Source organism: Falco peregrinus, chromosome 13, assembly GCF_023634155.1.
Source record: "Falco peregrinus isolate bFalPer1 chromosome 13, bFalPer1.pri, whole genome shotgun sequence".
Lineage (NCBI taxonomy): Eukaryota > Metazoa > Chordata > Aves > Falconiformes > Falconidae > Falco > Falco peregrinus.
Window position 1 is genome coordinate 4,781,788 of NC_073733.1, and position 23,558 is coordinate 4,805,345.

Genomic DNA, 23,558 nt, shown 5'->3' on the forward strand with positions numbered 1-23,558 from the left:
TTAGACAAATCACACACTTGTCTGTAGAGCCAGGGACAGAATCCTGGGCTTTCCACTGCCAGAAGTCTCCAAGTAATGGGAAATGAGAAAAAGCGGTAAAGCCAGACGCTGCAGACTGCAAACCACACAGCCTGGGCCGGACCAGGCTCACCCTTGGCACCAGAAGCTGGGCAGAGCTTACCTGAGCGAGCCAGAAGATGGGCATCAACCTGCAAAGAGCTTACAAATTAGGAAATCAATGCCCAGAGATTAAATTACCACTCCAAATTGTCCTAATAAATCTACGAATGTAAAAATGAGATAAATTAACAAACAGGTCACCAACTGTCCCTGATACACACCCCAAGAGCCCGAACTCCTCCTCCTGCTGTCTAACATTTACCACCAGCAGTTGTAAGCTCTCCAGCCCAGGAATGCAACCGGAGTTCCCACATTCTGCCCCTTGTACACACAGCATGTAATGTATCAAATCTACATTCTGAATTAAATTGTACAAAGCATCTCCTGTACTCCGGGGAATAGCAAACACTGCCAGCTGAAGACAATGACAGCAAAATCATCTTTTGCCCCAGCGCACTGCCACACTTGTTAGTTATCCACCATCCAGAACAGTCCAGTCCAGACAAAGGTCTACGGAAAGTCAGCTTTATTATCCCTGAGACATCAGGTGGTTTGCTGCACTCCTACCTGCCACACAGCTGTCCCGTCCTTGTAAAGCTGCATACCCTCTGCTACATCTGCCCCGATATTCTGACATTCAACCACTTGCCTACAGCTACGGCGGCAGGTGTACCTGGTCACATCACTTACTGAATTCTCCTCTGCTCGATGCACTGACCACATGCCCTCTGCATGTCTGCAGCCTCTGGTTCCCTTCAGCTACATCACTTAGTGGCTGACTTCTTTCAAATAATTGATTAATGCTGCTATTGACATGCCCATAAGTTCTGCTGTTCTCATGAGGAGCTAAGGTCTTTTAAAAATATGGCCTTCGATATCCAAATCAAATCCAAATATCAAAAGGGCTTTCTCCCATCCTGCCTCCTTGTGCAGGAGTGCAGGAGGAAGCGCCAGGAATCTGATGTTCTCTTCTTCTCTGCTCTGTAACTGACTAATCACGGGGACTCTGGCCAATTGCATAATTACAATGTGCCTCAACTCCCTCATTTCTCAGCGGCTACAATTACGCTGTAACAAATCCCTGGTGACCTGGGACTGATCCTGTACTTTGGATTCTGCCTCCCTGCAGGCACTTCACATTTTTGACAGGCACAGGCCATGCTCCTGGGAGAGCCAAGGTCTCCGACTGGAGCTTGTCATGAATTTTTCAGCAACTTACATGTCAGTGGCTTGAAAAAAAAGAATCTTTTCATGGGAATATACCACTGCTCTGGAAGGCTTCATCAAAAGGATGTGTCTCTGGATGAAACTGAGAGCGGATGAGCATTTCCATTCTCTTATAAAGCAGCTGAAGAAAGTGCAGACCTGGGACTGTTAACAGGAGAGGGAAACCTGGGTTCAATACAGGCATCAGCCTGGCAGGTATCCTGGCAGGGGATCCGGATTCCCCAGGAACAGTTCTTCCACTCCTTTGTGAAAACTTCTTAATAGCGCTCCTTTCACTCCCACTCTTTTCTAAAAAGCTTTAGAAGATTTAAGTGCCAGGGAGATACGGAAGAGAAAACCCTTTCCCACCTGGCCCTTCGACAGGGATAGAGCTGAGGTTCCACACACCTGCAAGTGGTGCTGTGTACACACAGCAACCTGTGTGTCACCGGCTCAGCTCCCAGGAGTCCAGGGATGTTAGAATTGCCACCCAACCTCCCTCCAACAAAGAACCAGCCTGCTAGCCACCTCCCAGGGATTCTGTGCAGATTAATGATTAGTTAATGGCTGGAGAGTGCTTGGAAAAGGTAGAAAGGAAGGTACTGCTGTCATTTCCCATGACTGTCACAGCGCTCTGACACATGCCACAGGCAACTTGGATCTGTCCTTCCTATGAAGCTGTGATGCTGGACTCCACATTCATCAGTTCTTCCAAGCACAACATGTAAGTTACAACAAGCAAACTGCAATCTTGGCCTAGAACCTTTTAAGAGAGCTCTGGAGATGGGCACAGCGCCACACGCTTAACATGCAAATGTAGCCCGTGAGACATCACTGTCCCATGAGACTATCTGAAGAAGCCCTTCTGCCAAAAGCTACTGTGCATCCGGAAAAGCTGGCGGAAAGGAAGATTTGTCCGTACTGAACTATTGTACGTAGCAGCTGCTGACTCAGCCTGAAGCACCACTGAAGGGATTTGGGCTAATTTTCCAACCCCACAGTGACAAAGGCTGATGCACACATTCTTGCAACTTGGCTCCAAGGACGCTAAGTCCCAGCAGAGGGGAGGAGAGGACCACCAGGACTTGGATCTACTGGAACTCACCAGCCTTCCCTTCAGCTTCTTCACCCAAACTGACAACATGGAAGGCACTGGCCAAACTCTCCTTAGAAAATTATTTATTACAACACAAACTTTAATGCCAACACATCTAAAGCAGGCCTAACTCTTCCAGCAGCCAGTATTACTTAATTTGACAATCCAACTGCACAAAATGGATTGAAGCAAAGGCTGGAATTTGCACAAGCATGTTTATGCTGGGTGTCCACACGACTCAAAGCAGGTGATTTATAACTAAATCAGTTAAGCCACTGTCACTTTTCTGACAAGCCCAGAACTTTCTCCTCCCGGACTGACAGGACGGATTACCTTCATCTCTTTGTAAGTCAAAAGACCAAAGAAATATCTATTCTGCAGCCAAAGTTGTGCTTGACATTCTTAAAGATGCACTCAACTTTGCTCTTCCAGCAGGCACACCAGCACAGGTCACAGCCCCCTCCCAGCACAAGGGCCTTGGTGAGAGCCTGGCCCATGCCAGCTTCCATGGAGAAGCTCGAGGGGAGCACCTCTGCAGCATCACCTTATGCCCTGGAAGAGAACACTGCAGTTCTGGCCCCCCAGGAATTACATACCTCTACTCTTTACCTATCTATCCTCAGTAAAAAAAAAAATAAATCTGCTTTGATAACTTGCTGGCAATGGCTGTCAAAAATCCAATTTATGTGCATGTGAGTGCTGTATGTGCGCACATCAGAAATTACTTTTATCACTCAGCTTTCTCACTAATCTCCTTTTTACCAAACTCTGTGGATATAGGGTAACCTGATATTAAAAGAACTCTGCTAGATTATCAGTGCAGGCAGTGTCCAACACCTCCATTTCTGGGTGTGCAATCACCTGCAATTTCAGATAATGCACCTTCCCCAAGGCTTTGACAAAATACACGTTTGTGTTGCAGAACACCAAGAGACAGAAAGGCAATAAATTCTCCTCCCCATCCCTCCTTCCAAGAGATAAACAACTTGGCAACTTGAGTGATAAAGGACCAATATAATTATATGTCATTAAGCTGCAACTAACACTGGTAGAAAATGGATAAGGGCCTGCTGATTAGAAATGCTATCAAGGAACATCTAAGATGTGGCATTAAGACACACTGAAAACAGAATACATTTCATGCTTCTCCTAGAAATACTTAACTCTACTTCAAGCTGTCACCTCTTGTTTTACGTGGCATGAGCACTTTATGCCATGAACAATTCTTTCTTCCATCAAAGGTTTTATGAAGGAGAGAACAAACAGCATCTACCAACAAAAGAGCGCCTCCACATTCTCTCTGGCAAAACGAAGCCCGTCTCAATCTTCTTTCAGAAAGAAATGCCAGCCTGATCAGAAAACAGTACCAGACCCCACCGCACATCCCAACTCTCCTCATCCAAGGGCTCCACCTGAATCCGTACCACTCCTGCATTTACTTCTTGGACTTTCTTGAAAGAAAATTCCTGTGCTGAAAATCTCATCCATAAGTTTCTTGCCAATCATGACCAAAACTTCATTCATTTACTTTCCAAGAATATTATGAGAATCAGTAATGCAGCAGAGAAATCACTGCCCGTTTCAGGTGCAGGCAGAAGGCAGTGCTCAGCTCCCATGAGAATCCAGCTCTGATTGCATGAGTCTCACCGTCCACGTGGAGAGCAAATACTTCTACTCATCTGCCAAGCGGCAGGTGCTTAGACTTATCAAGCACATATTCCTGCACATTCCCTTCAGGGTCCAGACAAAGTATCTTCAGTATCAAGAACCCACCTATATAACACCAAGAGAGCTACTGGTACCTCTACAGCCCATTCGGGTCCCGGCCTCTCCCCAGAGATCACCACAAGGGGGGTTAAACAGTGGTTCTGGTATTTGCAATGGAAAAATTGTGGGCTGCTGCAGGATGTGGGACTGCATTCCTTTAAGCCTGAAACAGGTTTCATATCAGATCATACAAATCTCTGATGACTTGTGAGCTGAAGAGGGAAGTTTCTCTGCCCCTTCGACCGGTTCCACTGATTTCTATGACATGGGAGTTTGACAAACAAAAGCATTAGCCCAGTTCTAACCTGACCTGTCTTCTGATCCCACACAAACATTTCTATGTGGCCAGTATATGACTGGCCACCAAGGCAGAATCTGTGCCAGTCTTCTAGGTTTGCACCATTCTCAGCTCAGCGAAGTTTCACAACAGCTGAAAGCTGGAGCCTTTATCAGAGGTGAGTGGTCAGCGTTACTGATGGAACTCAGTCATGATTATCCAGGTAGATGTTATACTCTTAGCAATTACCATCAACACTAACATAACTTGCTGCTGCGAACTCCAGGAGTGCCTTGATCTGACTGACACTCAGGGGGCATTCCATCATAAGGTGCAACATACGATCCCAGTCTGACAAGTTGATGCTGCAGACTGTGTAAATGGAGGTGAATCACTTCCTAGGCCTTTGCAGGCGGCTTGTTTGCCCTCAAAGAAAAAAGTTTCCATTCTTCTAAAGGCCACTTGGACAGCACCACCATACATTCTTTTCCCTGTCTATAAAGAAGCACCTTTAGGGTAAAAGCCATTTTCTGACTGGCCTACGCCTGCAGCCACCTGCAAGATGCCTGTCCCAAGAACTCTGTGAGAGGAAACCTTGTGAGAGGAGAAGGACTTAGAAAGAGAGCTATAGAAAGGATGAATGTGTGCTGGAAAAGAGCAGAAATCTTGAGATCATGTTGCTATTGCAAATGCTAATTAGGTGTCACATCAAGATGAGAACTGATGCAGTTGTGAAATACAACTATTTTATAAAACTCAATTTTGTAAATTAAATGAAAACTTGAGGTCAGACCACATAACTGGAGGTAGGATTTGGCCTAATGCCATCACAGAATCATAGAATGGTTTGGGTTGGAAGGGACCTGAAAGCCCATGTAGTTGCACCCCCCTGCCACAGGCAGGGACACCTTCCACCAGACCAGGTTGCCCAGAGCCCCGTCCAGCCTGGCCTTGGGCACTGCCAGGGATGGGGCATCCACAGCTGCTCTGGGCAGCCTGGGCCGGTGTCTCACCACCCTCATGGTGAGGAATTTCTTCCTAATAGCTCATCTAAATCTCCCCTCTTTCAGTTTAAAGCCGTTGCCCCTTGTCCTATCACTACATGCCCTTGTGAAAGCTCCCTCCAGCTTTCCTGCAGCCCCCGTCAGGCACTGGCAGGCTGTGCAGGGTCTCCCTGGAGCCTTCTCCTCTCCAGGCTGAACCACCCCAACTCTCCCAGCCTGTCTGCACAGCAGAGCTGCTCCAGCCTCTGAGCATCTTCATGGCCCCTCCGGCCTCCCTCCGACAGGTCCGTGTCCTTCCTGTGCTGGGCCCCAGAGCTGCACGCAGCGCTGCAGGGGGCTCAGGAGAGCAGAGAGGCACAATCACCTGCCTCGACCTGCTGGCCACGCTGCTTTTGGTGCAGCCCAGGATACCGTTGGCTGGCTGGGCTGACAGCGCACATCGCTGGGTCATGTCGAGCTTCTCATCAACCAACACCCCCAACCAAGTCCTTCTCCTCAGGGCTGCTCTCCATCCGTTCTCCACCCAGCCTGTACCTGTGCTTGGGATTGCCCCAACCCACGTGCAGGACCTTGCACTTGGCCTTGCTGAACTTTGTGAGGTTCGCACAGGCCCACTGCTCAAGCCTGTCGTGGTCCCTCTTGATGGCACCCCTGCCCTCCAGCACAGTCAATGATCCAACACAGTTTGGTGTTGCAGCAAACTTGCCGAGGGTGCACTCAGTCCCACTGTCCGCGTCGCCAACAACGATGTTAAACATCACTGGTCCCAGTTCCAACCCCTGAGGAACGCCACTCGTCACTGATCTCCACTTGGACATTGAGCACAACTCTTTGGGTGTGAACATCCATCAAATCCATGTCTCTCCAGTTTAGAGACAAGGATGTTGTGTGGGACAGTGTCAAATACTTTGCACAAGTCCACGTAGATGATGTCAGTTGCTCCTCCCTTATCCACAAAACAGTCACCCTGTTGTAGAAGGCCACCACATCTGTCAGGCACAGTTCACCCTTAGTGAAACCATGCTGGCTGTCAGCAATCACCTCCTTGCTTTACATGCGCCTTAGCACTGTTTCCAGGAGGATCTGCTCCATGACCTTGCTGGGCAGAGATGAGACTGACTGGCCTTTTCATAACGACTGGCCTCTGGGACAGCAGGTGTGTCATGAAACCCCTAGTGAGATAGTTAATGCAGGCTAAGAGAACAGTACTGACAGATTACTTTTGGCTCAAAGCAATCTCACCACTGAGCTCTGACAGAGGTTTGAAAATCCCTTCAGATCCCAGAAACTTGACTGCACAACAATGCAACATGTGGCAGAACACACATCTACATGTAATACTTACCTGGGATGCTGCTTGGAGTGAGTTTGTTTAGTTTCCCCTGCTCTCTCAATTCCAATGTGTTTGTATTTCCAGGAATTTAAGTGAAAGGGCTGAGAGTGATAAGATTTTTCCAACATCACAGGAAAAAATACAGGAAAACTGGTAGGCCAGAGTTGCAACTGCGTTTTCACTTGTTTCACAAACAAAACACCACTTGTGCCGAGCGGGTGCGGGGGGGAGATGTCAAGTTTCACGTATCGCCCAAATTGAACAAGAGCATTATTTAACTTCCCAGTTAAATGGACTGAAATGGGTAAGTCCCTTCAGCTGAGGGATATCAGCTTTCTGGAAAGACAATGGCACAAGCCTAATGTGGGAATAATTCAGGCCCTACCTTTTCCCTTCAGAATGTAAGGCACAGACATTTATACAGAAATGCAGCTCCACAGGCTGTGGGATCCAGGGTACCAGAAATTCTGCTCAGTGCAGTCTCAGGCAAAGCACAGGGAGAGGAGAGCCCAGAGGGACAGTCTCTAAGATGTGATTCCAACATCCACAGCTGGCCTAAATTTTACTCCATGCCAGGAAGCAGCTCTTTTTCTCACAGATGGCTGCTGTTAGTGAGCGCTGACACCCACCACGGAGCAAGTGGGCATGCAATATTAATAGCATCAATGAGAAAATTATGAGCCCACATCAAAGCACTGAAAGTTGTTTTTAATGACTTTTGGCTTTAAAACTAAGTGCAAAGGGAAATGTATTACACACAGCTAGGCATATTTAGAGGACTTTCTTTTTAAGATGTGAATCTGCAGTTTTCAAACACACACACATGTATGCAGAATGACCCCTTAAGGACAGAGAAAAGCTGCTGTCAGCTGTAACTCAGCAAATCACAAGTTACACAAAGAAATAAAAATCAATGCTGCTCTGAAATTTACCCTGGTAGAAAAGTCAAAGGTATCATAACTAATAGCTGGGAAGTTCTTCTGTGACCATGTTTTTCCTACAACACAATCATCCCCTTGGAATCTGGGTCCAAAGATTCTGCTGGAATTAAACAGAAGGAAACCAATGATGTAAATGAAGTAGTACAAACTCATTTGCTAGAATTTTTCTAGTAGCAGGCAATGATAAAAGAGCATTATGAATTAAACTAATTTAGAAGTCTCCCCTCCTCCATTAAAACACTCTTGACGTTTGACCAAACTACATAGAGCCTATTTTCATCAACAGAGGCAGCACAGCTGAAACACAGATGAAGACACAGTCAGCAATGCAATCTCTACGAGAAGATTCTTGGATTTTGGGATATAATAAATCAGGGACAGATACAAAGCATAGAAACACGATTATGAGGATATACAGTGGCTGTTACTGGTGTCCCTTCTGACTGGCACAGGGACTGCTCAGCCACAGCTAAGTCTCCACAGGCAGGCACAGCCCCCAATCTGAGTTCCTCTGCTTGTACTCCAAGCAACTTGAAGCACGTGTGTTTTGATAGCTGTAAAGGCATGTGAGCCGAACTGTACCCACACCAGCGTGCCCTGCAAGGCGTCCATCATAGTCGTGCCCTGCTGACAGCTACAGGAGTCTATCATTTCCAGCTTAGAGGACATGTGCTCTATCACTGCAATGCTCTGAACAGCTGTAAAGTATGGCACGACGGTAACAGTGAAGTCTTCATGTGATTCTAGATGTGTTTCTTTGATAGCTTTGCCACTCTAACATCCACCCACAGTGAGGGCCTGACATCTTTTTAAGTAGTTCGTTGAGACATTACAACCTGATGACTCCACTTAGTTATTTATCTTAATCTGCAACAGACCTCAGAGCTGTACAGTAAAATAGGATGGGCTATTTCCTCTCTGAGCAGGTGAAAGCTGGAATCAACCACTAATATATCTGCTCTACTTTCTCTGCTCAGTTAACTGGTTTCATTTTGAATCAAACCCTGCCTAGCTTGTACTTATTATTTGGGAAAAAAAGACAGGATCAAAGCCAATCCTGTCTTACACACGTGCAGCCTCCCTGACTTTACTGGCGCTCAGGCCAGACAGTCTGAAATTACATCACTGGCATCTTGATGCAGCTTAGATGGCATCACCTCAGGTTACATAGGAACACAGGACTGGGAGAGACCCACCGGGTCACCAAGTACAGTCCCACTGCCCAGGCAACCATGTCACCCAATCCCTTTATAAATGAATCAAAAATAGTTATAAGCCATGCTTCATCAGGCACACCCCTGGCTGGCCATGAATGATATACTGTGGTGTAAATTGACTCGGGAAAAAGTATTACAGACACATCCAAAACAAATTAGCAACTGCAATAAGCAGGGAGGCAACCTAGTCTAATGGCCAGGCAATGGGACAGGCAGCAAGGTGGCTAGGTCCTGCTGCTGGCTCCCGTGCTGACCATTCCGCCCACGGTGGCATTGCTCTAACCCTTCAGGTTCCTCTGGGTTGAGACCAAGATACTGGCGTTGTCCTTCCTCTGTAGGTTGCCTTTAGCTCTACAGACAAAGAGAGGGACATAAGAACTATTTTTATCCACTCAGTCTCCCCAGCAGGTTTTTAAAGCCCGTTTTAGAGCCCTCCATTGCAATTCAGTCTGTGAATAATTTGCTACCTGCATCTCCATAAAGTTTAACCTGTCAGAGCCTGGCAAAGGTGTAATTTCATCCACAGGCTCTTCTGACTTGAGACTCTGGAGCTTCTCTTTGTGGATAAAGTATCAAAGCAATAGCTCTGTGAGACAACGGCCCTTTGCATCTCACAACCCATGCATTATTCTCTCTAAACATGGTTCAACAGGCCCCAATCGAACTTTTGCTCTCCCCTTATTTCTCTTCCCCCCCATGCACATTTTTAAGAAAGAACATACACAGACAACAGCAGTAGACAGAGACACAGACAGAGAGGATGGTTTATCCCACAGGCAGAGAATTACTGCATCGTGATGTAATGACCTTGTTCAGAAAAGAAAAAGGTTACTTACATGACAGCATGAGTTGTAGAAATACCAGCTCCTTTCCAGAACAGGGTAAAACAATGTCCATTTAAAGTTATGCTGAAGAAAACGTAAAACACTTGTCCAGTGAACTGGAGAAAGAGCAAACTTCAGCCCAGCTGGCCTGGATATAGTCTCTCTCCAGATACACGTAACACATCGAACCAAACAAGCAGGAGTGTCGTTCAGCTAAGTACGCACGGAAAGGCGATGCCATTCTGCTTTCTATGTGTCTGCATCTTCAAACACCCAGGAGTCCCCCCTGCTCCCTACAAAGGTACAGGGCAAAAACCAGCCACTTTTGTGTTTCATTTCAGGTGCAACATGCTACAGAGCCAACCATTTTATTTGCCCCCTACGAAGACGTTACATTTGTGCTTTCTTTGAATGTTTTCTTCCCTCACAGAACAACTGGAAGGAAGAAGGCCACATGCTGCCTGTATATGAAGCAATCCCATGAAAGAATATCTCGAGGCCAGGCTTGGCTTCTCTGTTTAGACAGCATTCAGTGAAGTCTTGGCCACGACTAAAACTCCAAGGCTGAGTTAATCACATTTACAACTACAGGTTCCTCAAAGGGACTTGTTTCTAATGCATTTTCAAATGCTATGAAAATAGTAGGTATGGTATTTATCATTTAAAACATTGTAAAATAACACTGATGTTACTGCCCCAGTATAGCACGCTTATTTCACTGCTCCAGATTCAACCCTCACTGTTGTTACTCTGCTAAAGCGAAGCGTATGTTATTAAAGCCAATATATACCAACAGATACTGCAGTTGTGAAAGTAATACAGTTCTTCCATGTAAAACTAGGCTTCCAACAGGAAATAAAAGGTATTTGGCAAGTCTTAGCCTGCCAAGGGCAACTGCTACATGTCCTGTTTCCTGGACAAGAAAGCCCTCCAGTTACTCCAGATACTTCCAGTGGTGAATGCTGAGCTTGTCTGGTAAGTTTTCTGAGCCCAGTGGAAATCCTACAGCAGACACAGAAAGCTCTGAGTCTAAACTGGCACCAGATGCTTTAGAAAACAAGTGAATTTCATTTTTTTACAGGAATACGAGAAGGCCAAAATGCTTTATTTGTCAGCACAGGAACAGTCACTCATCTAAGAACAGGAATATTCTGTTCAAGTTGTTATAAAGTGAGACTCCTCCAAGGAAACCCTGCACTGAGCAACAGTGCCATGTGCCAGCTTGCAGTGCTCTCCACACTCGTACGCCACAAGAAATGTCTTTTCTATAGCAGATGAACAGCAACAACAGCCTTCAGACTAGAGTATGGAATATAATTTGCAACAAATCCAATGTCTCAGGAAGAAGTCTACAACATCTCCCTACTAGCTCAAAGACTCCCTACGAAGGCCAACTCAACATCATGCGTCTACTGCAATGTTTCTTCTCAATTAACCAAGAAAAAGTGTATTAGCCATACATCAAAACTGCATTGCAGCTAGAGCTGCCAATTACTTATGGCAAAAAGAGAGGCTGATTCATTTGATTGTATGTGGGCCTTGGCCGGAGTTTTCCCAAAACGCTACAAGAAAAGAAGAAAACCTCAGTGAACCTCCCCCTCATTCCCACTCCTTCCTCCCCCCAAAAATCACAGTCAAGAGCCCTGTGCTTGCAAAAGCAACATTTCCTGGAGGATTCTTTCTCCACATCACTCCTTTTCTAAATTCAGACAAAACACACAGCAACTCAAAATGCGTTTGCATATGATATATACACTTACAAGGACACCCCTCCCAAACAAGTGAAATGCAATGCAGCATCTAAAAAGCCTTTAAGTCCCCAGAGAGTCCCTACACCTGCCATCATAAACCCCAGTGTCACACGGCACCTGTGCAATGTGTAATGGCCACCCTACAACGCTCAGCTCAGCACCCAGCCTGCAATGGTGGGCGAGCGGGGGGGGGGGGCTTGTCTTTTTGCTCAAAACAGTCACAAAACAGAGTATTTCTGCTATGCACAAGCACATCCTGAATCTACATCGTTTCACAAGCCCCTTGTTTCAAATGTGTTTAACATCTGACATGTCAGAAGCAGCAGCGCTTCATCCGGCGTGTCCCCGTTTCAGTGTGTATGTTTCAAATGAGCCTTGCAGCCTCGGGGTGGCAGGGCTCTTCTCTCCCTAGCGCGGCCAGATGGAAGCACCACAGGTCTGCTTTGAAAAAGGCCATGTGAAGTCAAGTTCCACCATAAATTGTCCTCATTGGTCACCACGGACCCAAACTCTATCATTTAGGTACCTACTGGCTGAGGTTTGCAAGGTCCCTGGCCACACCAACACTGCTGCCCGCAGACTGTTCAGGACACAAAACCTCAACTGTTTGCTTCTAACTAGTATCTTCCATGGCTCTGCCAGCACCCTACTGATGACCTTGGACATTTGACTTCATCCTTGTCTGACACGAGTCACGCTGGCACCCAGGATATGTAACCCCGGAGCAGACCCTGCCTTAACACATCTCTGCTTTTTCTCCAGGCCTTTCAGCCATTTATTGTAAACCTTTAAAACAGTTTTCAAAGAAAATGCGCTTTGAGATCCTCAGATCTCAGACACTCAGGCACAAAAGGTGCAGACAGATGCTTGAAGCATGTACCTGCTGCTCACTGCCTTCTGGCACTCGTATTCAAAATTCAAGTGAGCACACTGGGAGGGAGCCTGGGCCAGCCTGAGCCACCCTTTCTGTGGCAAGGGCAGTCAGACATGGCCAGCTCCATGGACCACAATGCAGTGTCTCACTAACGCTGCAGGACAGACAGAGCAGTGCAAAGCATCTTCTGCCTAAGGACCTCACCGACAAAACCCATCACTCTAATGAGAACTTATGCTTCAAAGGCTGTTTGGAATAAGAGCACAATTTTTTCTTCTCCTTGCCCAACAGTAAGTCCTACTGCAGGGTGACTTTGGGATTCTGTCTACCAGACTGCTTCCTGGCATACATACACAGCTGTAACTCTCCATGTATAATTTCTGTTCTGGTACGCAAGCAATTATACTCAGGATAACCGCTCCAACAGATGTATTCCTCAAACACAGAATCACACGTGTTCAGCTGTACCCATGAGGCCAAGCTCTGCCATTCTTCTGGGAGCAGCAATGCAAACACCAGGAAATACGGCTCAAAAATATGCTCAAGAATCAGGTCACTGATTTCTTCCATCATCTGTGGGCCTGGAAACTTTGTCCACATGCTGTTGCTCACTTAAGTATGAGGAGAGAGATCTTACTACACCAAGGACTTGGAACTGATAAACTACCTCATACACAGACTCCCGTTGCTTTTCCTCATCACACGAAGAAGCCTGGCATTCACCTTAAGTGTCCAGAGTGCTCTACAGACCACAGGAGAAGGCAGGGCATGCCCTGAAGAGCACGTTGCTCAAAAGCTCTCACTGTCTGCATTATGGATCGTGGCTGTACAAAGTGCCTCCTAATTAGATGCTTTGGAGACATTTTACTTCAGAAAAACACAATGGCACCAGGAGCTCCAGTGTTTCAATGTCACTACAGCTTTCAAAAAGAGAGGTCCAGGACACAATCTTGGTGTGTGAACTGTAAGTATACTGCAGAAAAGAGTAAGTCTCCACTCTCAGCTTATTCCTTCTGAAGTGTTTAATATTATTCATTAATGCCACTAGAGAGGATTCTGCATTCCCATAGTGCAAGAAAAAGTGGAGAGAGAACTGTTATGGCATGGAGAGATTGTGTGGTGCAGGATGTGGGGCAGAAATGAAAGGAAAAGACTGTCCCCACAGACTGCCGCCCTAGATACTTCCAAATACTACCCCATCTATTTCTAGTCCATGCATCCTATGAAGTGCATGCTGCCTCCTCATAAAGAAACAAATCGGGAAGAAAATTCTGGCTGCTTTAGTCTTTTTTCTTGCTAGAAATCTCATTTCTTCTGAACTTGAGATCCCAGAGCCTCTGGAATGAAGAGAGGAGAGTCACAGCACAGCACAGCTAACAGAGACCATATCTGTAGGAAATAAATAACCAGGATGCCAACCTGAGCTGGCTAGGCTCACTGAAAAGATCAAACGGGGATGTAAGCAGCTACTTTCTGGAGCAGGCAGGCATTGTTTCAGTTGTTCAAATATTCATGCCCCAATAGGAGCTGTGGTATCAATGTCCGTCCCTGATACAAACAAACCTGAGCTCAAAGCATGACAATCTGTGTTGTGCAGAGCGGAATCACAATTAAAGGCACTTTCCAAGCCTCTACTTCTGCATGCACACATTTGACAGCTTTTCTGGTGACACTTCAAGAGCATCCCAAATCTGAGTCCACAATCTTCTGCCTGTGAGGGCAGAAGACATTAAAAACAGTTTTAGCAAAAGCCCAGGATTTTAATTGCGTGACTTCCATTCTTCCCTCTCATGTTTACCATGCACCAGCAGCCCCGTGTTGCATCTGGGGAGTGGCTGGGTGTACCTGATAAGTGTGACCTGGCATCTAGGCACTGCAGGTTGAATCAAAATTCTCTGCAGAGAAGTGCCTGGAAAACTTCTATCTGGAGGATTTTCTCCTTCACAATAGGGAGTGGAGAACGACGAGACAGAAAATGGAAAACATTAGAACTTTCACTCCCCTTGAGACACACACGCAAGTACCTTTCCCAAATAAAGCAAACAGCGATTTATTCATGCCAGCAAAGGGACAGGGACTGGCGGGGGGTCACACAGCTGCTGCCCATTCAACAGCACTGTCTGGAAAAACGGGCACACTCAGGTGACATGGCAACAAAACATTTTAGTACTCCTCTAATCACATGCAGCCAGCTGTGCATACACCCTGCAAAGCAATGGTGAGCCTGCTAAGGTGCCAGAACATTTTCAGCACTTGAGGATTAAAAAGAAAATGAGAATGGTCTGGCTCTGGAGTCTGTGCTGTACTGTGACGTTGAAATGGCAGTTTGTTTCATGCTTATAGGGGGTCTAAGGCTGGACAAAAATGACATTGCAGTACACTGTGTTGTGGTAAAGCCAAGCACATGCACGCGCAGCAAGCTGGATCAAACCACAGCTATCACTGGTCTGTGTGCAAGGTATCACTTTCAGAAGTCAAGGGATCGTGTCAGAATCTTTGTTTCCATTTCTCTGAGGAAGCAGGCTTTTGCCCTTAGGATTATGAAGAAATAGGTAGAAGTTCCCCAAAGTTTCCTTGAATACATGTATCAGGACCCAAATTAACTTAATTTGCTTTTGATGGCAACATAAAAATACACACAACCAGAGCAGAAAGAGTAAAGGAGGTGCATCCAACCTTAACTTGCCATGTCCCATCTTTGCAAGCCTTATACAGTGCAGTACTGGAGTGTCCCGCACATGTACTACACAGAGAGACCCAAACCAGCACCGTCCTGCGGAAGCAGTGCAAACTATTCAAACTGACAGCAAAGACTCCAGGGCAGAGAAGCGTTTTGCTCTGGATCAGCCAAGAGTCAGTTGCACCTGCCAATACACTACTAGGTAAGGAACTGACAATAAAAAATAATGTTGGGAAATGAGCCCACTGAACATACAGCAACACCATTTTACCCTTGAATATTTAATGCACACAGTCATGATGATAAGTCATTAGAGCAAGACAAACCAGCAGATAATATCTGTTCACGCAAAGCAACATTCATGGCAGAGCTTTCTCAACTGAGCAGGACATGCCCCTGTTTTAAGAGGGACATGATTTCTAAGTATGCCTCTAGAAGGGAAGATATGAGACTAGACATCAGCGTACCCAGAGGGTCACCTAGCCCAGTGCTCTGAAAGCCAGACTGGCAGGTAGGGCTGGTGGCACACACGGACAAGATCTTCCCAATCCAGGAGTCAGAAGACCTGGAGTACCTGTAGGCCTGCCTGTCCCCCACCCAGGGCTTCCTGGGGTCAAGAGACCCAGTAGCTGGGGACACCAGACTGCATCAACAAGATCATAGGCTTCTTGGGTGACAGTCAGTGGGACTAACTGGGCGGATGCCATGCTGCTTGCCCAGAACAAGGGACACAAGAACAAGGGCTAGTGATTGTGAGACTTCTCCCAGCCACTTCCAGAACATTTTGTCTGCCTCTTCATCCTGGCCGAGTGGTCTACAACAGACTCCCGCCTTGGCTTTCCGCCAGTTCTTCCCATAAACACTCAACCCTATCTGTCACCATCGCTAAGCTTTAGACAATCAAAACATTCCCTTACCACCTCTCCTTCCTTGCATGTCCCTTCTGAAGAGCTTGCAGCCATCCATTGCAGCACTCCAGTTGTGCGAGTCAACTCACCATCTTTCTGTGATGGCATGAATAAGGGTAAAACATGAAGGCTTTTTATACATAAGACAGCATTGCACAGAAAAAAAAAATAATAATCCACCAGACCTTGTAAGTTTATAAAGCAGAAGAACCCACCTGCCATGTCCCACACCACCTGGCTGAGGAGATGAGAGCCACCTGGCAGCCCAATCTCCTGTCTCAGGAAACCCAGCAGGCCAACTCATAAACAGGGCACTGCCAGAGCTAAGTTGCACCTGTCCAATTAAACATGCAAAATGAAAAGTCCCTTTGCCCTCCCCAACAGAGCACACCCTACATTTGCTATCAGCCTCAGACAATCCATAGCTGCTGACATTCACCTGGAAAAGATCTCCAAAACTCAAAGCACTGAGACAAGCCGCGAGCAAACCACAGGTGCTTCTGTCATGTTTTCCACCCTAGAATTACTGCTAGAAGGAGACACGCTAGCAACAGCAAGTCTGAGACATGACGTTCACATCAGCATCTCTACCTCTGCTGACCCAGGCACAACCAGACCCACTAATCACCACTCGGCCTAATGCTGTTCTTCAATTTATCAGGCGAATCAAAGTAAACATAGAAGAAACCGAAGATACATAAGCTCAACTATCTGCGTCTGAAACATAAAAGGCTAAATAGCGCTGCAGTGCTTGCTAAACACAGAACAGTACTGACAAACAGAAAGGTTTATTTCTGCAGGTGAAAGTTAATTCATGTTCCCCTCTCCCCTCCCCACTCACTGTTCCCCCTGCCCATCAAGTTCCTGAGAGAAAACCTTCAAGCACCTTCTGCAGGAGCTAAGGCAGGTGATGAAAGAGGAAGATCACAGTGGGCTCCCACATGCCACTGTGTAGCACAGCAAGGAACAGAAATCTGTACTCAAGCTGGCTAGGCACAGACTGACAGCACTGTTCATGTCCCAAAGTCACAGGGAGTCTAACCAGAGCAGAAGCAGAAGCCAAATCTGGCAACATCTCCCCTGTGACCAGTTCTGTGCAGACATGGCTAAAACAAAGGAAGAACTGAAGGCAGATCTGAAAGACACCCAGTTTCCAGGCCATTTTTGATCCTGGAATACCAGCAGTTCCAGGAACACTTGGATCCACAGTCACAATTAAATAATACTTTTTTTTAAAAAAGTATATTTTAAAATATCTTTTAAAAAAGAGGAGAAAACTTCTAGGTGGAGGGAACAAGAACTAAAGTGGGACTATCACCACAAACAAGCTCTCCTCTAGAAGCAAATGCTACCAGGCCAGGAGATGGCAAATACAGGAGCTGGGTTTGTTATGGCACACAGTATGTTACAGAGCTCAATTCATCAGACCTATCCCTGTAACTGTATGCACAAAAGTTGCAAAGAAATATGGAAGGTGGAGGAAGATGACCTCTTATGCCAAGTTTTGTTTTTCCAGACCTTGTGAGCTGGCTCAGGACACACAGGATAATTTGGACTCCAACTTCCACACACTTTCAATACCGAGTCCTGCTCAGATTCTGACAGAGAAATTGCTCAGTGAATGGTCTACTGGGAGAGGTGAAGTCCTCTTCACTGTAGGCAACAACAAAACACTCAACAACTTCTGCAGGACCCCCCTATACAGTCTCATTTGGCTTGTTAGTTTAGAGGGCACAAAGCCCCTGTCAGACATTCCCGAGGAGAAGCTGGCAGGCTCGTGCTAAAGCCCTGACATGAATGTAGTCTGAGCACAGGGCCAGTGACAACCAAAGCAGCTCACCCTGAGTATTGCCTCCTGCAGCACTGCTGCCACAGCTGCCTCCTGAACTGTTGCTGCTGCAAGCGGTGGCCTATGAGGCTGGAAACCTAATCCTGTAACAGGAGCTCAGGGCTCACAGGAGCCACCGAGACTTACTTTTAGTTATCCAGTCACCCGGAGAAGAAATGCCATCCATGCAGGTCTGGGTTCAGAGCAGAGACATCTCTGCAGCCCAGTGGCAGCCGCCTGCAGCCCCCCACCCATGAAGCCAGCCCCTTGCACTGTGCCTGCAACGAGCTCCTCTGCCTAGTCCCCTGCTGAAGGAAGGCAGCTCCAACCAACGCAGCCACAAGCACCGCCGTCCCTCGCCAACCCTGCGCTCACCGCAGAAAACCCAGGCTCAGGGCAATCCTTCCCCTCCATGCACATAACCTGTCACGGCAACTTTCACTGCCTGGACTTGAACAACCCCCCAGCCCATGTCCAGGCTTACACCCAATGCTCCCCGATTCCTGATTTATTTTCTGCTCACGTGGCTGGGCAACCTGTGACCAAACACCTTTCCTGGAAGCATGAGGCTCCTCTGCAGACACGTACCCTGCTTCCATGACTGATGGGGCAAAAAATCCCCAGTGCCACTTCTTCACGGCTGGCCTGCTCCCTGCCAGCAGGCCCCGCACCAGCTCCTGCTTGGGGGATGCCGTCACCTCCCGCACGCCCTCCCGCTGCCCAGCCCCAGGCAGCTGCCCTGGCAGGGGCTACGCTGTCCCCCCAGTTCTCCTGCTGCACTCCCCCCTCCTGTGCTCTGCCTGGGTGTCCCTCAGCACAGCAGCCTCCTCCCAGGCTGCCCCTGCCCCCTCGTAGCTGTGCCCGGGCCCCCTCTTCTCCACCTGACAGCCACGGAGAAGGTGGATACACACCAGAGGAGGAGCCAGGGGGAAGATCTCATCTCCTGTCCCCTCGGGCACAGAGCTCCCTTCCCTCTCTGCCCCAGGCAGGCAGGTAGCAGCCTGGCTCTGGCCCTGCAGCCTCCCCCGGGAGGGCCCATCCTCCTCCTCCTCACTGGGGGTGATTCACCTCAGCCTGAAAGTCGCTCAGCAAAGCCTACTTTGATCTCCAGCCTCGTGGGTTCCCTGTGCTGAACGTCATCACTGGCTGCACCCAGAAGGAAAACAAAAAGCGGACACCCCTCGCCCGCAGCCTTTGTACGGCGGCGTCGGATTCGGGTAGGTGGGGCGTCAGGGAGGTCGGGGGGAATGAGGCCTTTAGGGGTGTCTGCCAGACCCTCCTCACTGATAACCAGGTTGTTCACTCCTAAAGCACGCTGTGCCCACCTCAGCAAAGGGAGCCACATGGGCAGAAACAAAAATCCAACCCCTCGACACCTTTTGGGGTTGCCAGTCCAGAAATAGCCCTGCTCTCCCCAGCTGAGGCTCACCACCTCTCTCAGATGTTGCTCACTCCGAAACCACAGCCTTTCCTGTCTGAACTCCCTCAACCTTCCGCATAAATACATCACCGTTATCTAAAACGGGGCTCATTTCTGGCACCGGTGAAAACTGGATCTGAAAACTGTCTGGACGACCAAAAAGGGGGCACTGGCGCTGAGCGCATCCCCCACCGGAGGAGGGAAGCCCCAAGCAGCCAGACATCACGCTGGAGCACTTCCTCGGCTGGCTGGTGTACAAGTCTGGGACAAAGGGACAGCCCAGCACGGGGACCAGCTTCAGTGTGCCATCCCCACCATGCATGCGCAGGGGAGAGACCACCCTTCCCCGAACGGATTTCAGGGAAAACTTAGCAGGCGTTTCTAAAGGGGTCAATCGGATGCGTGTTGCCAATAAAGAGTATTTAAAAAAAAAAAAAAAAAAAAGGCAGAGTTATTTATAGTCCAGAATTTCTCACTCCTCTGCAGAAGCACAGCCCAGAAGCCCGCATTGTTGAAGATGGGGAACACACGCAGCGCGGCCGCCTTTATGGCCGGTGTCGGCGCTGACACAACTTCAGCCCGGCAGCGGCTCCGCGGCTCGCAGCCGGCCGGGCGGAGCTCCCTACCGCCGGACACCGGGCCCCGTTTACAGACGACGTGGGGCCTGCCCGGTAACACAGGTGTCACTGACGGGAGAGGCACCTCAGCCGCGCAGACAGCCCCGGGCCCGCGGCAGCCCGGCCCCCCCCCGCGGCCGCACGCGGGGGCCGCCGCCGCTGCCCCCCCGCCGCCGCCTCACGCAGCGCCGCACGCCCGGCCGCGGGCACCGCATTCGGCGGGCGGCCCCGGGCGCAGCTCGGCAGGCCGCTCCCGGCGCGGGCGGCGGCCGGCGTTACCTGGAGCTCCCGCTGTCATGCTGCACCGGCCGTCCCCCGCCGCGGCCTGCCGCCGCCGCCGCCGCGGGCCCCCCCGGGCGCAGCCCATCTGCCGCGCGCCCGTCCCCCCGCGCCGCCGCCGCGCGCCAATCGCCGCCCGCGCCCCAGCCCCGTGTCGTCACCCGCCGCCCGCCGCGCCCATTGGCTGCGCCCGCGCGGCTGCGGCGGCCCCTGGACGTGCGGGGCGGGCGGGCGCGCGGGGGCAAATCTTGTGTTTCAAGGCAGCTGCGTGGGGAAAGCGTCGCGCGGGGGGGCTCTCGTCCCCGCACCGCCGCCTCCCCCCGCCGGCGTGGCTCGGGCCGCAGCAGGGCTGCGCGGGTACCTGGAAGGCGGGGACCCGCCCCCGGCTGGTGCCGAAAGGTGTCCTGAAACGCATCGTAACGCTCCTCGCTCCTCGTCCGCAGGGAGCAGGAAACGCACGGTGAAACGCCGCCCCCCCCCGAGCGCGGCTCTCCGTGTAACAGCCCGTGGGCGTCCCCTGCCAGCGCCCCACGCGGGACGCACCCACCGGGCGCAGGGCTGCTGCTGCGACAGCGGCGGCACGGCCCTGCAAGGACCCCCAAATGCACCAGAAGAAAAATCTCCTCCCTCCCCATGTGTGTGTGCCTTCCCTTCTCCTTTTGCTTACAATCACCCTTCCTCGGGCAGAGGACGGTCCCCCGCTCCTGCGCCTCCCCAGCCCGCAAGTTCAACTCCTCTATGAAAGGTCTGAAAAGCAGAAACAGACCCTGTTCTGATGAGGATTTTTTTTACAGTATTTCCAGCTAAAAGAAAAACCCACAGCCAGACAAACGTGACCGCAGGTACAAGCTCCCCGGCAGAGCTCCCGGGGACAAGGGAGCTGGGGGCAGCACCTTGCCCTGCACAAAGTTGTCTTCAATAATGCATATACTGCTGCGGCCACCGGCAAGAAATGAAGACTACCTTCCCAAAGGTAAGGCAGGTCACATGTAATTAATTACCCCAGAGGAGATACCAAACCCTCCCAGCCCCACAACATGGCATGTGATCTTCTCCGACCACGAGTGGTCACACCGTCGCCTTACAGCTCGTCCAAAGGACAGGCTCCCCAGAAGCAAACGCACACTGAGTCACCCAGTCAACACTGATGTGACAAGCAGCCCCGACTGAATCACTGCCGTCCCCTCCTGCCGCACACCGAGGTCTCACCAAGGTTTTCTTCCCCAGTATGAGTCAAATCTATCACTTAGCTGGCTGGCTCTGCAGTGATCGAAGTCAAGCTGTGGAGCAAGTTGTCAGCACCGTCTCCATCCCTGCAGAGAAATGCCCCTGTGGATAGATGACTCTCAGGATCCTCTGAGGTCAGCAGTGACCCTGCAAGGCCGCTGTCCCTTGACAGTGGAAGAAGAGGCGCCTTCCATCTTCTGCTGCAAGTGTCTACCCTGGTGACAGCACAGTGTGCATGCAAGGGGGCTTGGGACAGGCAGTCTAGGTGGCCCCTGCAGAGGACACGCTCTCCCTTGTTGAGCCAAGACAGGGTAGTTTGCAGAGGGCTTAGGCTTTGGCCAAGTTTTCCCCCTTCAAAATCAGTGGAAATATTTAGGGGAATGTCCCCCAACAGCCGTGATGAAGGAAACGCAGCTGAAGGAGCTGCTGGGGTCCCCGCAGGCTCACCTTGCCCTTCAGGGCCAAGGGGCCATACCTTGCAAACCACAGCGGCTGCTCCACATTGCTGCTTACAAACAGCCCACGGAGTTGGAAAGGACTGGGCAGGTGGTGGGCAAGCGGTACCCAGCCACCTCCAGAGTAAAAATTACTCCCGATTGCTTCAGACACAGACCAGCAGGTTATTCACCAGCCCCACGCCCCAGCACACCACGCACAGCATGAGACACGTGTCCCGCTCACCGGCTTCCGAAGGAGGGAGGCAGCTCAGGGAAAAGCTGCCGACAGAGCACGAAGTCAGGCAATTACAGATGTTAAGACTGAATTTGTGGGTGAATCACTTTCACTCATTTTAAAAGTCCAACTAGAACACAGTCTTAGCATAAACTATTAGCAAAACTACTCTTATAAGCACTGCAAGAAAACTGCAGGCTCTTCGGGAGACCAAGCCCAGTGCCTCGGCTTCCATCTGACTTTGCCGAAGGCCAGGCGAGAGCAGGTGAAGGAAGAGTTTCGGCTTCCTTTCCCCTGTGAAAGAGCAGAAACTTGACTCCGTGACTGCACGCAGTGAAAAAGCAACATCAGATCTCTTACTCTCAGTCTGGTCCAAAGTTACGACTCTCCTGGGACCCGAGGAAACCTTGCAAACATTGAGTGTGCACGGCAGTTTTTCCTGAAAATCACAGAGGTTTTTCAAAATCCTGTGCCTTTTGGGTTGACCTTTGGAGACCACAAAGCCCTTGAACCTGTGCTATTTCAGTCTTCCTGGGTTCTCCAGCTATCTTTAAGCTGCTGGATGGAAGCCGATGGTCCTGTGCCTGATAGGGAGCTGATAGCCCATGCCCTCCTGGCAAAGGAGACAAAAAGAGGAAGCAAAGGCAAAGGCCAGAAAGGAGAAATTGCCCAAACCACAGAGCCTTCTTGCTCCTCACCCCAGCCATACACAAGGCTGACCCCATCAGAGCTGGAAGGCTCCTCTGTACCTGTGAGCAGCCAGATGTGTTAACAACTGGCACATTGCTCGTGGCATGCTGCTGGGAGAGGGCAAAAGCCGAGTGACTGCATGGCCATGGCACCCACACAGCCCCCGGGCGTGGGGCTCAGAGCACAAGCTGGACTCGCTCCACAGGTCCCACACCTGGGACGGGCTGGGCTGCGCCAGACCTGCAGAGTATCACTGAGCCCCATCCAGGCCAGACTCGGACAGGGTACCCGTTTTGTCCCCACAGGTCACAGGAAAGCAGGCTGGACCCTGCCAGATGTCGATCCTGTGTGACTGTCACAAAGGTGCTGGAAAATGCTTTGAGTCGGCATGCCCACAGGTCTGGCCTCCAGGGCCTGCCTGAACCTTGTTTTTTCAGGAGCCAGCTAGGTCTCCAAGTGAGGGTTTCATCCTGCAAAAGTAACCCCAGGAGCTGCCCTAACTTGAGCCACAGTGCCCGATGCTCTAAAAGTCTGAGAGGCAGGAGGAAAGACTTGGCTGGACCAGGTCCATCACCAGCCCCAACAGCTCCTTTCTCGTATGCTAAAAAAGGGAAGCCTGGCTGTACCAGGACCGTCTGTGTCGGCTGTGCGCAAGCTCCCCAGCCCCTCTGTAGGGTACACCCCACCGAGAGTGGCCCAGGGACAACTCCTCCCTGAAGATGCAGCCCCATGGAAATACAGGGCCAGGCAGTCAATGCAGCAAAGCGAGAAAAAGGAGCATTAGCTCTCAGCAACAAACAGCCTTCTCATAGCCTTTGTTCCTCCAA

The 23,558-nt window shown here is 49.8% G+C and overlaps 1 protein-coding gene across 4 annotated transcripts in view; it reads right to left on the reverse strand.

Moving 5' to 3' along the window:
- The window catches only part of PAK3 (p21 (RAC1) activated kinase 3), a 198,896-nt gene that overhangs the window by 57,121 nt on the left and 118,217 nt on the right, over window positions 1-23,558 (reverse strand). The window contains exon 1 of one of the 4 annotated variants that reach the window (XM_005238245.4): window positions 20,504-20,525. The exons of 1 other annotated variant lie outside the window; for it this stretch is intronic. The gene's annotated coding sequence lies outside the window, so the exon portion shown is untranslated. Of the gene's footprint in view, window positions 1-9,797; window positions 9,820-20,142; window positions 20,265-20,503; window positions 20,526-23,558 lie in introns of those variants that run through there. 2 more of the 4 variants (XM_055817909.1, XM_055817911.1) reach the window with 2 other exon arrangements.